Here is a 16,755-nt window from a genome sequence, read left to right on the forward strand (position 1 = left end):
TCGTTTTCGCAGTATAAATCCATCGAATTTATACCGAACGGTTCTTTAGATACATTATAGTTATGCCTGCGGATACACCAAAACAAACATGTTCTATCAATAATTGTCTCAAGGATGTTAGGAATAAAAAATTCATCGTATTTTCTCTCTTCCATACATGCAAATATTTGATTCCTTATCATGTGAATATCAGAGATGGTATTGAGACGAGTTATAATGCACCTATAAAGATTCAAATATAGCATCTTTAAATCCTTCTTATACCCGGATAGCTGGTTTTCTACACAAAGATTATAGTTAAGTAAAAAATCCGATTTCTTATGTGCAAGAAGGCACATTCCCTTAACATGATGTTCACTTTTTGCAAAGTAAAGGGCTTGAGAAACTAAAAATCTTATATTCATAGGCTCGAATAAATTATGATACAATCTACCTTCAATTATTCTGTTTATTATCATGCCATTAAGTTCATTCAATTTTGATAAAGCCCCGCCTTCTTTGGAATCAAACATAAGACTATAAAGAAATTCATTTGATTGACCCGAAAGTATGTGTGTTGTAATGCAATGAGAACACAAATTTAGGTTTTCGTTGCCAGAATGCGCCAAAGATTCTCCTAATAACACTGAATCTAACATATAGATCCACTTGGGCACATGAAGATGACACCAATTTCCCTTAAAAAAGCAAATAATAAACTCTTTATCTTGAGCACAATCAATAAAACTTCCAAAAAAACGACATCTCGGCTTCCAATACCCACTATCTACATCCTCTAAAATATTTACCTTAAAACTACACTTTATACTTTCATTTTTCATATCCTCGTCAGTTTCGTCTTTCATGGACTTCTTTTACTTTACTGATTTTTTTCTGGTTTTTATAACATGTGTTTCAGTCATATCCAATACAATCTCTTATCGGTTTGATGAGACAATGTGATAGGGTGACAAAAGACATCTAGAAGATGATAAGAGGTGATTCTGGCAAATTAAATTCTTTTCAGCAAATTTGTTTCACCGATGTTTATTCATGTGTTCATTTGATCACATAAAAAAATCTTTCACTTAGTTATAAAAATAAGAACTAAAGAGTATTGTGGTTTTTTTAATGCTTTATCTGTCTTGCTACACGGTTTACGATAGATATTGTCATAGAAATCGCTTCTAATTTGTTCAACATATAAACATACAGCAATTTGAATTAAAAAATAACCAATAGATATTATTTAAGAAGAGATGTTGGTTATACCGTTATAAATTTTTGTTATAATACACCACAAATACATGGATAATTTTAAAAAAAACGTGTATATAAAAAAAAAATTTCCAATAAATATACTTCTCGATATATCATACACAGACAGTAAAATTCCTTTATTTTATAAAATATTTGTGTTATGCGACTTCTTTTATACAAATAATTTATTGTTAGGTACTATAGACCAAATTGTAAATTTCATGAATACCTACAGTAAATATAAAAGAAAGCAAACACTAAGTGGAAAGAACCAGTAGAAGCTTCTTATGAACAAAATTGTCATCAATATTAATTTTTTTACTGCAAATTTTTAAACAATTAACAAGCCAAAACTTCTAGCTCTTTAGAAAATTCACCTATAGGATTTCATCTTCAACTCCATTAAATTTAGAAATAATGTAATCAAAAAATGATATATTATTGTAAACCTACAAATTTGACAAATATATTCATGATAAAGAACAAAAATTTATTTCCTTAAAATGATTATTAAGCATTTATAATTAATAGAACATACCAAAACTTCATAAAGTGCATCAACAATATAAAAAGGCAATAAAAAAAATAAAACACACTAGGAATAAAATATAGCTAACACTGATTAATTAACAACAAAATCGATATATGGTAATCAATAAACTGATAAAACATTTTACGTATAATAAACCAATAAATAATTAAATTGTTAAATTATATTTGGGCTAATAACATTTTCTGTTAACAATTAAATACTAAAATGATTCCTATAAAAAGATTTAAAGGTAATTGAAGCCTTAACGTAATTGTTAAAATAATCAATATAATAAAAAAAATTATAAGCGATTCAATAAGGATTTAATCAAAAAATTTTGAGTAATTAATTTAAAAAAAAGAGGCAGAAATTCAATAAAACATTTCAGATCTAGACATGCAAATGACAGCCAAAAAAATAGCTATATATAATATACATCATCGAAAAAATATCATTTTGATATGTTACAGCCAACTAACATGAACATCTTTGCTTTTTTCTTGGCTTAATAGATATACAATTTAATGCGTTGAATATATCAACAAATAGACCAGATTAAGTTTAATTCATGTGTTTATTGACTCTATATCATATTTCAGGCATTTTTCACTGAAAGGATGAAAATTTTACAATTTCTTGATAACAAATATCTTCACAATTAAATATGATTGTGTTCTTTAGGTTTTACCAACCGAACTTTCATTTCATATCGTAAAAAATGACAAAACAAGTTAATTTTTTTTCAATAATTTTTGTTGTATTTTTATGATGGTATTTATGATTTTGAATGACTTTTTATATTAAATAAAGAATGATAGATTTTTCTTTTAATATTAGAAAGATGTTCAATAGTAAAATAAACCAATACATTTTTAAATATTTTTTGCAGCGTTTATGAATTATGTTATCATTTTTTTAAAAAATATGTGTTTATTAGAGCTCATATAATCGAAATACACACACAAATATAATTTTATTATAATATGTATAAAACTAATTTTTAAATGACAGTGTTAGCAGAAAATAAATTTTGACTGGACATATTTTTTATTATTCAATTCTATTTTTGAACTTTCAATTCCTTCATTATTATGAAATTCAACAGCCAGGGTAAATATATTTGCGATTTTATATAATAAAATAGGTATGAATGGCTTTCTTTCTCTTCATATTTACGATAATAATTCACGAAATTATTTTTTAAAAATTATAATCAATTATCTATCCCAATATGATTTTAAGTGTCAATTGCGCGCTATCATTGAATTCTAAAAATATTTATATGCATTTCACGTAAATTATTCTGAAAATGATAAATTTTTATATTCATGAGCAGAATTTATAACCCCATTTTATGTTTTTTTCTGGAAAAAAAGTTAGCTGACCTCAGTTAAATTTTTTTTTCATTATTTCTTCAAATCATTTCTCGTTAAAATTTCCTTTATGTATTCTCTTTTTTATGGGTTATTAATTAAAGAGCCTTAATGTTTTAAGTGCTCGTGCTAAGGGTATATGTGTAATTGTTGTGAATTCAACGAAAGTGAAACAATTTCCATGTAATCCGTCATAATTTGTATTTAAGGCGTAAGAACGCTGAATGAAGCAGAAGCATACGCACAAAAAATAAAATCGAGGAATATAGTTCAGTCAATAAATCTTGAGAAATGAACATGATATGTAGGAAATTTTTTAATGATGAGGTGAATAGAGGTAAAAGCTAAATCTGTTCTATAGAGAAATCTAAATTTTTTCTTGAACAACTATATATAGCTGTAAATAGAATTAACCCATAAAGCAATATAATCTAGAAATCAGATATAGTTATACAATTGAAACAATAATTATTGATCGAATAATATTTGTAATTTAAAAAATCAAATCAATATTATCGAAAGAAATATGATTAAATTATTATATAAAGCCATTCTGAATTTGTATTTACAAGGATACAAAAAATGAAGATATAATTAATGCTAAAAAATAAGACAGTGCAATAATAATATTTTTAAATCAAGAAATTTGAGATTCACACATAGAATTTATTTATTATATAAATATACAAGCCATGAGAACAGATAAAATTTAAAAAATCAACCCAAAAACGAGGGGCTTATCATAACATAATTTCATCATTGTTAATAGATAATATTTTCGAATATAATAAATTTATAAAATTTTAAGCTTTATATAAGATATTTGAGTACAAAAAGGGTAATTTGTTAATTTTTTAAGTAATTTGAAGAATTTTAAAGAGCTATAATGTGATATTTTAAGGGTGTTTGAGCCCATTGTAAAAAATTAACTAGATTTATTCCAGAAAAGTATGAGCATACAATAATTAAATACAATTATGCATCGCTTTGGTTATTATACAATCGTATATATTTTTTTATATTGAATATCTTAATGATTAACTTTATTTGGGAATATCAACTAAAGTAGAAGCATATATACAAACATCAGGATTAAAATTAATTCTGGAATTAAGAAATCTGAAAAAATGAAGATGTATTTTTGAAGTGTGTTAAGATGCCGAGAAGAAAGAAGTATTATCAGTGAAATACGTTTTATTGGGCAATCTAAAGTTTTGCTTCAACAACTATACAAATCTAAAAATTAAATCTACAAATCAATAAAGTTTTTAAACTTTTTTTGATAGAATAGAAGACGCATACCATGCTTATTCAAATATAATTCAAATCTTAAGCATTTTATATTATCTCTAAATACAAGAAAATTACGCCTAAAAAAATTTATTGTCTTTTATAAAGTTGATTATATCCCAAAAAATAATCATTGAAAAATATATATATAAATTGTATTTCTTTATCAAAATCAAAAATGTTTCGGTAATATCATTATTCAATGACCATATTTTTCAGATTCGAAAGCTTCATTGATAATTAGTTTATCTCAACATTTGAGACATCAGTTTCATAAACAACGAGCGATGTTTTTGCAACTAAGATTACCAGCCCAAAACTAAACCTGCAAAAAGCATTTATTCCGTATTTTTATATTCGATTCAAGCAAGAAGTCAAATACCAAGCGAATTGTAAATAAATTTAAAATCGATCACATTAGCGACATATGGAAATTATAATAGCGTTCTATAAATTTATTGGCAGAATAATTACGTTAATGTAAAAAAGCAATTCAAATTTTTTTTTGCCATATATCTTGAAAATGCAAGGAAAGAACAGGGGGTAGCTTTTTAACCTTTAAAAAAAAACAAGTGAAATTATCGTTCTAGTCGATTTTACCAACAAATTTTAAATGTATTTAAATCAGCGTGAAAATCCGATGTTATAATCATGGTAAAATAAATGTTTTTTTTGTTAAATATAAGATCTGAGCAATTAACTTATCTAAACACGAAGATCCTCTATACATATGCTTGACATATTAAGATTTAATCACATTAAAACAAATACATAACCATAAACTAATTCTTTAAAATTCAAAATTTTGAAACAAATATTATAAAAATGCCCGCAATAAACATTTTACACACCTTAAAATGGTGGATTTTGCATATATTGCACAAAAATCCAGAAAAAGATTATTATCTAATAAAACGTTGAGTTATCCAAAATAAGAATATAATTGAAACTAGTGTGGTATTAATCCCAGCTAACAATGAATAAATAACTCACACAATCTAGGCCAATGTATTTTTCTTCCATTTCAAAATATTCATTATAATTCTAGTATTTTGGTATAGTTAATTAAAAATACCCTATCAAAATTTAAACAATATCACTTGAATGATTGAAAACTTCAAAGCTACATCATAGTCGATGTCTTTCTACACCATATTATCTTCATTATACATAATAAGAATTTAGATCAAAATATTTGCATTGCTTTAGAAAATAATCTCGCTTGAAAGAAGAAGAATCAAAGAGGAAGGTTGTAAATCTTAAGATATTTATAGAAGTTTTGGCAAAGCAGCACTTAGGGGCAAAACAGAGTTTTTCCGAATAAATTTAAGCGTCCTAAAACCAAATTAACCGATAACTAAATAAAAATAGTAATTCTTCTGGTTAAGGATGCAGCATACGTAGATTATGGACACAGACGATAAGACCAAAGCAAACTTTTATTTAAAGATCCTTGATAAAATATATAAAGAAACCTTTTGAAAAATTTAAAGCTGATAGGGTGGATATTTGGTTGGGTGGTATACATAATCGACCCAAAATTTTCAATTTATAAGATTTTTGGTTTGAATCCACCCTAAGCAAGAGCTTTGTTAGGGTACTTAACGGAAAATTAATGCTGCCTAGCTACAAGAGATACAGAAAACACTAATAGACCGACTCACAGTCAAAATGGATTCTGGGTTAAAATATACATATTATTATGCTACTGAAACAACTTGATTTGATTTCCGAACGCAAATGAAACAATCAGGGTCTATATTGATATGATGGAGATGATTCCCTGTAGCGGTGATCCATTGAACAAATTAAAATAAACTGTTAAAATGTTTTTTTTGAAGCCGACAGAAATATATTTATGACTTACTTCAATTCAAGAAATAATGATATGTTTTTATTGTCAAAAATGAGTAAAAATTAGGAGAGAAAACTAGACCTATAAATAATTCAAATAACAATCTACTGGATATTATTTATTCTAATATGGTTAGAAATACGTATTAAATTTATAATTATTTACTTGGGCGAATATTACGCATTGATATTAATTGAATTTAAAATCATCATCATAAGATGGTTAATGGGCTAATCATATAAATGCATGAAATAATAAATAAATAATTTATCTTTTGTTTTCTTATTGTTTTAGTTGTTTTTTATTTAAAATAAATAAACATGCTGAATATGTCTTTTCAATATTTTATATAAGGCTAGAATTTATTCATTTTGATCAAATCACTTCAATTTGCAGGGGAAGGGAAAATTTTATTTTATATATTTCCTTCAAGACACTTGAAATCATCACTTTTGAGAGAAGAAGAGCAGTTATTAAAGCTGGACCTGGGGAAGGTGTCAAAAGATGTATCAAGGAGTTGTGCAATGTTCCCAATAGGCTGACTACGTCTCAAAAAATGAAATTAATAAAAAGAAACTTAACCCATAAATAAAAAATAATTAAAGAAATTAATTGAGCCCGCTGCTTGCTCCTAGAAAATGCATTTTTATAAATTCAATTTTAAGATGAATCAAGATATTTTAAAAACGAATTTTTTTTGTTTAATATATTAAAATAAATCATATATTTCCTGGTAAACAATTTTTTAAAATAGTAGAAATGTATCGCAACCAAAATTAAATACAATCAGCAGACTACTATGAATTTTTAAATATACCAATCAGTTAATAGGGCTTTTTTTATAGCCTTAAACATGATGAACCAGTTTTTTTTTTAGTTTTAAAATGTAACTATGTTAGAAAAAGAATAGAGGGAATAAATTGTCAAAAATTCGTGCCTAATAAATTTATAAATAATTATAAATGCCATAAAAATTATTGTAAACATAACAACATAGAAAAAATAATACTATATATTTTGGCCCATGTGTTCCAATGTCCTATTTAAAGTTTAAACAGTAACATAAGTTTCAACCTCGAGTTCCAAAAAATAAAAGCAATAGCATTTAAATGCCGAAACAGATTAATCTAAAGTATTGATTTAGCAGCATCAAATACAAAAAAAATCTAAAACTAGAATAAAAAACATGTGTATACAGTATTCGCCCGTAAATTTAACAGAATATGATGATTGTGGATTTTATTAATGAGTATATTCATGATCTTAATAGTTGTTTAAATTGTGGTTTAAATGCCGCATTATTATATAAATTCTAGAAGTGATTTTGGACTTATTATAAATAGAAATTCGCATCAAAATTGAATTTAATTAGTATTTTCAAATGTAATTTATATTTAAGAATTCAAAATATATTTATATACAGGAATGTAGTTAAATTATATACAACAATAGTATTTTTTAGCGGATTCTGTAGTTTCTGATCAAATATTTTGCATTTCTCTTAATTTTATAGTATTCGTTTATATTTTTTAATTTTGAATTTCATTATGTATGCAGTGATATCTTTTTGAATTCTAGTTTTTTTTTGATTTTATTTCACAATTTTTTGTTCGTTTATTTATATATTTTATTCTAAACGGATAAAAACAGCCAAAAGAATTATGGGTGGCTTTTTACATAAAACCTTTTTTTCGTATAGAAACACATTAGTGGTTAATCTCATAAATAAAATATAAAAAAAAATATAGTTTTAAGAATTTTTTAATTTAAAAGTAATTATTTTTATATATTACACAAGAAAAAGATACATGTATACATCTCAATTGCTTAAAATTATTAATTACATTTCCCCTTGCATGAAAGTAATAAATTACGGAATATATCGATATTACCTTAGTTGCCGATCATAAATCGCTCAATTGAAATTGTAACAAATGTTTTAGTTCAGATTTATTAAACAGAAATATCATTTAGTTTCAATGAAATTTTCCCGCCCACCATTAATGATTTGAATATAGAAATCCATTGCCCATATTCTATAGCTTATATAAAAATATTATAATTATATAATTTTGTGTTGTACAGTCTATAAATATAGTTATTGGAATATCACCAATATTCAGAATCAACAAAGAATAGCAGTTGGGAAATATAGTTATAGCTTAAGAAAATCAAATTTATTAGAAACAAATATCGATTTTAACATAACCATAAAAATAATTATGAATTATAATTTTTTAAATGTTAAACCTGCATTAATATCATGAAGACAAAAAATTATGAAATCTTATGTGTATTATTTCCATTAAGAAAAATCAAATCCATGAAAAAGACAAAAGACGTGATTCAGAAATGAATCTATGAATTTTATCTACGATAAATATTTCTTAGAAAACCAGTAAAAGTCATAATCGATTTTTTAGAATTTTTAATAACCAAGATAGAATCGAGGCATATATTAAAACTATAAGATTGTAAAAATCCCCTTTAACTAAATGGTAACAAAAGAGGGGTATCGAAGAAGCTTTAGGACAAAAAGATATAGCCAAGTATATATATGATATTTCCATTGAAGATAATCATAAAAAGCACATAAAGATAATCTAGAATTATAATTATAAAATCAACCATAAATTAAAAATCCAGCCAAGATAAAATTAGACATACGCTTAGTCGTAATGGAAGCATATTAATCTTTTAAAAAGCAGAAAATGAAATATATCTGAGTGTATTTAAGTATAAATAAAGAAGTTTGCAGCCATAAAATATGATTTATCACATGAAACATGCATATAATTAGTCAAAAACATAAAATTAACGCATTAAAAAAGCTAAAGTATGTTTTATTTTTCTGTATTTACATCAAATCTTATCTTTAAAAATTTTTATTTTTTGTAAAACGATGCAACCCCAAATAGAAAAAATACAGGAAATTTTTTTTATGTCAAAATACATTTTTCAAATAAAACAATATAATATAGAGATATTTTAGATTAATAATATATAACATTAACCGCTTTTATTTTACAAAAAAAAATTTAAGTAGTAATGGTATTAAAAATTTGTGACTTTTAAGTGTAATTAAAGCTTACTGCAATATTTCACATAAAAGCATTTATTGTAATTTCAAAAGAAAAAAAAATTGAATCAAAAGATGTAGTTGTTTAAATTAAATTGAACATGTATAGTAATTTATATAAAGTGGATGTGTTTTATTAACAGATCAACATTTTATCAAACTTGAAAACTAATAATAACTAAATGATATTTTTGTTGGAAGATTTCGCGGCATGAGAAAATAATTACACTAGGACAAAGATTCTTCATGTTCATAAATCGATGAAAAATAAAATTTATTGAACCATCATCATAAGAGTTCAAAATAATATAAGAAATTGAATTTTTCACATTGTAATCAAGCGATTTATATGTGGATAAAAATTTTAACAAAGTGTAAATTATAATCAATCCAAGGTATATTTTTCTTAATCAATTTTATCACCTAAAAGAGAAAAACATTCAAAAATTAAATACCGTGTCTAATATATTTTGTACAGTGTATAAGAACAATTTTTTTATTTTGGTTATTTATTACAATTGATTTTATCACTATTTTATATTTAAAGCGGTTTGAGGGCAAAACATTGATTAAATTTGTAGTTTAAAGACCCGCTCAAATTGTACCGTCTAAGCCGTATTTTTATGTTAATAATAGAATAAATTTCGTTATTTGCTTTAAAGGATGCCATGCATAATGTTATTTTAGAAATAAAAACAACAACTTGGCAACATGATATTTCTATAAATGTATAATTTCAAAGTGTTTAAAACATATTAAAAAAGTAACAAATTTATGTATAAGATGGTTTTAAAAATGAAAAAAGTACTTTTTTACATAATTTAGATATATAATAAAGTTAACCTACTATTTACTAAAAAGCATCGAATCTACAAAGCGATGAATGTGATCAAACGTTTAAATACAAAATGTAAAGAGTTTTAAATTGTGTAAATACGCATCATAACTATATTTTCACAGGCAATAGAACAGTTTTTCGTTTCCTTAGAAATAATATCAATATAAAAACCAAAATAAAATCGAGATATAGTCTAAATTATACCTATTTGTTGATAAAAAATATAATAAGCAACCAATTTGTTAATTATCGGAACTTGAAGAACTACTGGAATCGGAATCCTGGGTATTTATCCTCTTATTATTTAAAGTTTTTTCTTTTTTAGGCATGCTTCCTAGACCAATTTGAGAATTATCCTTTTGAAAATCGAGATTATCTTCAAATTCACTTTCATTATCTTCCTTTTCTGTTATAATATTATCGAATTTTAATTCTGAGTCTTTGTCTTTTGAATTGTTATATATATCTTTTTTTTGTTCGGGGTCATCAGTTTGAGATGATTTCGTATGGTTGATGCCATCGTTAATTTTTTTGTTTGAAATAACATTCGTTTTATCGATTTCTTTATTTTTTCTAATTTCTTTTTCTTTAATTTTTTCGGATTCCATTTCTTTTTCGAGTATCTTGGCGCTATCTATTATTGCTTGCAATGATTTTTTCATATCTTTTTTATCAACACTAGATTTTTTTATTGAATCTACTGCTAAAGATAGATTTTCAAACGGTGAATCTTGTGTATATCCATCTGAATTTGTTTTTTTGAAAGAAGCTTCATGCAATGATTTATCTGTTAAATATGTATCTATCTTGAGAAGAAGATTCATAGCTGCAGATTTCAGGGGATTAAAAAGGTGGTTTTCTTTGTTTCGTAAAAAAGAGCAGAAGTTATCTGTCTTATATGATCCCCGTTTTAAGTTTTCTTTTCTCAAAGAATCATTAGAATCGTGCCATATTTTCTCTTTTTTACTAGGTATACCGAATGAACCACCAATAAAGCTATCTGCATATTGGTTCTCAATGATTTTGTCATATAAGGACTGGAATGCTCTTTTATCGTGGGTATACATACCATTGTTCATATCCAAATTTTCTTTTCTAACAATACCGGATGTATCATGTTTATCTAAAGTTATATTTTCACTATCTTCTAAACTTGGTTCCAATTTATTGAAAATATCATGCACCTTTTTTTTATTTCCGGTTATTCTAAGTATGTCGTCTTTATCCATCTTCTGAAGTTCTTTTAAATCAAGATTTTCAAGTTCGTCTTCATCCTCACTGAACCTTTTTGATTTCATATCTTCAATTTCATCATTGGAACTAATATCCGAATTCTCTTTCTTTACTTTATCTTCAGAATCAGAATCCAAATTTAGATCTTTATCTTCCTTTCTCTTATCATCTGAATTAATTATTTTGCATATATCAAAGCTTTCAATTACGAAATATTGTTTATCATCCTTCTTATTACATTTTGTGATTTTTAATTTTGAGCCATCTGATGATAAACACCACTTTTTTAACCAGAAAAGAAGACCAGTTTTTTTGTTAGATTTAATCATATATTTATCTTTCTTCTTCTTTATCTTCCATAGTCTTCCTTTTTGATGAGATCCAGCTATGCACGGTAGTATAGTCTTCAAAGATGCAGAAAAGCACATTTTGTTCCCATTATAGCTAATAGTAAATCGATCATCACCTACTTCCTCAATCTTAGCCCTTGAATTAACATCATGATTAAAAATATGAGAAATGCTAAATTTTTTCTGAACTGGATCAAAGACAACCATATTCTCTTTTTTTCCTGTAAAAAATTGCACTTCTGTTTTTATTAGGTCTTTTGATATGTTTTCGGTCATGATAATACGTAAAGTAGTAAATATATATTCTAATTGCATCTTTTTTTCGTTGAAAGAATAAAATAGAAAGTTTATGCCGCTATTATATATTTAAAAAGAGTTTATTTACGCTGAATATATTTATTATTGGTAAAAAAAGAAACAATTATGTTTTAAATATCCCTAAAAATGTAATCTGTTATTATCTTTGTGTATATGTTTAGATTATATGATTTAAACTATATTAAAAGAGAGAAATTTGCAATACGATCTTTTATATCGAAAAATATATAGAACTGGTTCAATGATAAATTCAGCGAAAAATAAGAGCTTTTATCCTTTAAAACATATTCAACCAATCAAAACATATTTTAAAATATATATAACTTTAGTTTTTATCCACATAGCTTTATCCAAGATCGAATATCATTATAGATTAATTCACTGTATAATTTTTGACATTTATTAATGGGAAATTTTATTATATACTTCTATATCTTTTTTGACTAAGGCAAACTTATTTGATAATTTTATAGTGTAGCCATGTTCGTACCTCTTATAACACATCCTCTTTATATAACCCTCCCTCTATACATCTACTTCTTTCAAGAAATGTCAATTCAGTGTATTCTTAACCCTATTGTTGAACACATACCTCCTCTTCCATTGGTATTGCAATAATTAAATATTCTACTTATGGAATGAACGAAGATATTTTGCTTACGTTTAAATTACATATGCTTTTCGTATAAGGAGTACTGATTAAGTATTTAGAAATTATCTATCTAAATTTTAAATCATGTAAAAGTTAGGGTATTTAAAAATAAATGTTAACAAAACAAAATATATACATGCATAAATCGGTTTGAATTGAATTTATAGATTAATTTCAATGTTCTAAAAAGATAAATTCAAATTCCATTAATATAAGTAAGAAATAAATATATTATAGTTAAAATATATATAAATTAGTCATTTTTTATAGAGAACGAGCCAATGTTCCGAAATATTATCTTTTAGCCTTTTATGTCAGATTAAGATATAATAGTTTTAAAAACATTAAAAAATCTTGAAAATCGTCGCATGTATCCATTTAAAATAAAAACAGAGAGAAATTCTTCTTGATTTTTCTATCCAAGTAAATTCAATTGTGGTTTATACTGTATTGTCTGTAAATTTATGGTTTTTGCTATGAATAAATTGATATAATTGCTTAAAAAAACATTTACCCTTTATTTTCATAATAAACTTCTTTATAAGACGAAAAATGATAAACTACTTTGGTTTAAACATATCAATCGGGTCATCGCTGTGGAAAACATCCCCATCATACAGAACAATGACTTTTATCACTTTCACTTGCGTTCTAAAATTGAATCACATTGTTTCAGCTTCGATATCAAGTGTACGTTTAAATTTTAAAGGCTTTTTTTTACTGTGTTCTGGTCTATCAGCGCTTTCTAATTTATTGTGGTTAGCGGAGTTAATTACACGCTTAGTAGAGTAACAACCCCCTTTTTGTGAGAAGGATTCGAACCTTTAACTATTTAAATCGATGATTATAGGTCGAATTTTAAACCACCTAATCATCGTCACTTGTTTAAAATAAATTTAAATGTGTTGCGGGTCAGAAACTCTATGCGGTATGAATTCGACATCTTTTTTTCTATAACAAATGAAAAACATAAATTTCAGCTGTAAAAAATGATAATTAAACATTAAGATCATTATATGTTCTATAAAACTCAATTAATTTTGCATCACGATACTACATTAATTATAATATCGAAAAAGTGCGCATAAAATCTAATTTATAATGAGCATCTTAGCTTTATATCATTTCATTCTGAAATATTTTTTGTTTGCTTCAAAACAAGCTTTGGTACATAAAAAAAATACACAGATATAAGATTATTACATAACTAACCAGTCAATAAATTTTTTTGTTCTTATATTATTTGAATAATAGATCACATTATTAGTTTTATTTGATTCGTTTAACAAAAATCAAACTAAAACATTGTATGAGAATTATGTAATTGTTACGCAATGTAAAACTAAGGGATGTTGTATTATATTAACAAAGGGTAAATTTATGATGCTAAAGATTCGAATATTCCAAAACAAACAAGCATTTAAAAATTTAAGTAATCGTACAAAAATGGCGATTCGAAACGCACAAATGATTTCTTCATTCAAATATAATGATTTTCAACCGAGACTTTATATCATAAAATAATACACGTTGGTCTAGAAAAAATAATCAGCCAAGTTTAAGTAATTTTAAATGCACTATTCTATTCACGAAAAAATAAAATCCCATTTATATATAGTTATGCAGAGGTAGAGTTTAAAAGATATTTTGGGTGGGTAAGAATGGCATAATAAATTTTGTAATTCAAAATATTAGTAAGACAAGCCTACACAAAAAAAGAAGCTATAAAATAGCTGCATTTTCGAAAGAAGCAAATTGAAATGTCGAAAAACATATATTGTTCTAAAGAACCGCGTTACATAATTTTTGTGGTGTTACACATAATTAATATTAAAGTAAGTATAGATTTACATACATAGATAACAAATCCAAATATATTTTTAATTTTAAAAGACATTTTTTGGGGAAATTTGCGCCTTTATCGCATTCTAAAAAATGAATCTGTTGATGATATAATATCAATTGAATATGGTAATGCAACTAATATCGTAAATGGGTAGGTAATTTATATTCTAAATTTCAATAATTTCTTTTGCTAATGAAAATTGTAAATTCCAAGAACAACTGTTAAAAATGAAAATACCATAAAATTTGTAATTTTACGATATAATACTTCGAGCGCGCATATGAATTTCGCGAGCTGTATCAAATACATATATCGTATGAAATAATAGGACCACAACAGCCCATAAAGATAGGTATGCAACCTGCAAATATATGAATTACAAAGCACATATTAAAATTTTATATTATTTTACCTTTTAACTTATAATTGGGGGAGCAAGATTCTAATTTATTCTAAAAAATCTTTTGATTAATAATGTTTAGCCTGGATTACATATAGAATTGATTTTTATGATTACTTAATAGTATTTTATCTAAAATTATTTCGTTTTTACAAAATCTCTATAAATTTTAACAGAATATACAGGGGCGTATTTTTTTCGCCCAGGAATATAAAAAATAATATCTTGTTTATGGTAAAAAATGAAATTACTATGGATCACAGTTTGAGATATTTACTCGAAAAAATTTTACAACAAAAAAACCTTTTCAGATTATATAGATCAGGTCATTATAATTTTTCAAATAGATCCTCTTCTTAACCTTTGTAAATTTGTCATTTTCGTTCTAGACGTATTTATTCGAGAGTTATGAAACCTTGTGTTTTTATGTATGCCTTAGCTTCGCTTAGAATCCCAAACATATAAATATTATACTTATAGGATTTTAGACTATAAAATAACGCATTATGATACATAAATTATAATATATTTCCTACTTGTATAATTTAGAAAGTTAATAGGCACCAAATAATATTTTTTCTGTTCGTCTTTTCAAAATTAATTTGGCTATTTATACTGATAATTCTGATTTCAATAAATCTAATCAGAATTTTATTTTATTACTTATGAAACATGACTTCTGAATGCTCGTTTTACATTATTTCTGATATTAAATAATAAAACAATTATATATTCAAATGATAAAAATATTAAAAAAACGATCATTATAAGTTAATAATATAATGCATACGTAAAATATTCAGAAAATGCGCTATTAACTTCCGAACCAATTTTGTGAATGTTTTCTTTTTATCTATTTTTCCTTAGTTTTTCCATTTTACACATTAAAAACATAGAATAGCCATAGGGAAATGAAAATAATTTTATTAAAGAAATATAGTAAACCTGTGTATATTAAATTGAGGAACAAAATATTTTTTTATTAATTAGTGTAATAAAACGAATAAAGTAAAATACAAAACAAACAAATTGCCCTTAAGGCCAACTTTTACACTTATTATATTATTTTTTTAATCAAGCGTTTATATATTGCCGTTGGAAAAAGATGAAACTAAATTTATAATTAAATTGAAAAAAAATATTAAATTTATATTTCGCTTTAATAAAAACGAGTGATTATAGAAGTTGAGGACATGTATTTCTGTATATAAAGCAAATAAATTCCAATAAAAAAAATAAACCACCTAATAGAAGTCGAAGAAGTATATTCAATTGCCTCGATTTAAAAACTTTATTATTTATTTCGATATTTAAAGCATTAATTTACCTATTTTAAAAATTATATAGAAAAAAACATAATAAGTTTGACAATACATATAAATTTATATAATATATCAAAATAATATGAATACTTATAGTAAATTTTTAATCGATGTAATTCTAAAGACATTGGAAGCTTATAGGCTTTATTTCAAATCCCGGAAAGTTATTCAAAAAAATTCCAACATAAAGTGATTTCCTATAAGAAACTTGGAAACAAATTTTTTTTTCTTATTTGATCAAAAATTAAAAACAAGATACACATTACAAAATTTAGTATTTATTCATAATTTTTTAAGGCTTTATATATAATTTTATTATTATTCATAGCCTGTTTTATTTTCATTTTATAAAATCAGAGACGTAGATAAAGTTTTATTCAAATATAAATATTATCAATATGTGATCTTCGGACTATAAAGGGTTTCAT

Source organism: Rhyacophila brunnea, unplaced genomic scaffold (genome assembly GCF_057557595.1).
Source record: "Rhyacophila brunnea isolate RB1 unplaced genomic scaffold, BYU_Rbru_1.0 scaffold_68, whole genome shotgun sequence".
In the NCBI taxonomy this organism is placed as follows: Eukaryota; Metazoa; Arthropoda; class Insecta; order Trichoptera; family Rhyacophilidae; genus Rhyacophila; species Rhyacophila brunnea.